The sequence below is a fragment of the Penaeus monodon genome, chromosome 33, assembly GCF_015228065.2.
Source record: "Penaeus monodon isolate SGIC_2016 chromosome 33, NSTDA_Pmon_1, whole genome shotgun sequence".
Lineage (NCBI taxonomy): Eukaryota > Metazoa > Arthropoda > Malacostraca > Decapoda > Penaeidae > Penaeus > Penaeus monodon.
Window position 1 is genome coordinate 15,823,033 of NC_051418.1, and position 313 is coordinate 15,823,345.

Below are 313 nucleotides of genomic sequence, written 5' to 3' on the forward strand. Positions count from 1 at the left end.
GAAATCCTTTCTCCCTTCTCCCTCCGATCTCCAGAGGCACAAGTGCCGGGTCGTCACTCTCCGAGCCTCTACTAACTCCTAACACACGCCTTGTAAGGAGCGCCCCATAGCATCTAGATCTAGGAGGGCGAGCGAAAAAAAAGGAAAGAATAATTATACATTTTTTCTTCTTCCCTTTCCTTTTTTTACAACCCGAAAATGACCGAAGGGCGTGGTTGTTACTGCTCGTGGTCCGGCCCACTTCCCGGTCGGGAGGGGACATGAAAAACGTGTCGCTAACGTGTTCCAAACCTTACGTATCAAATGGAACATT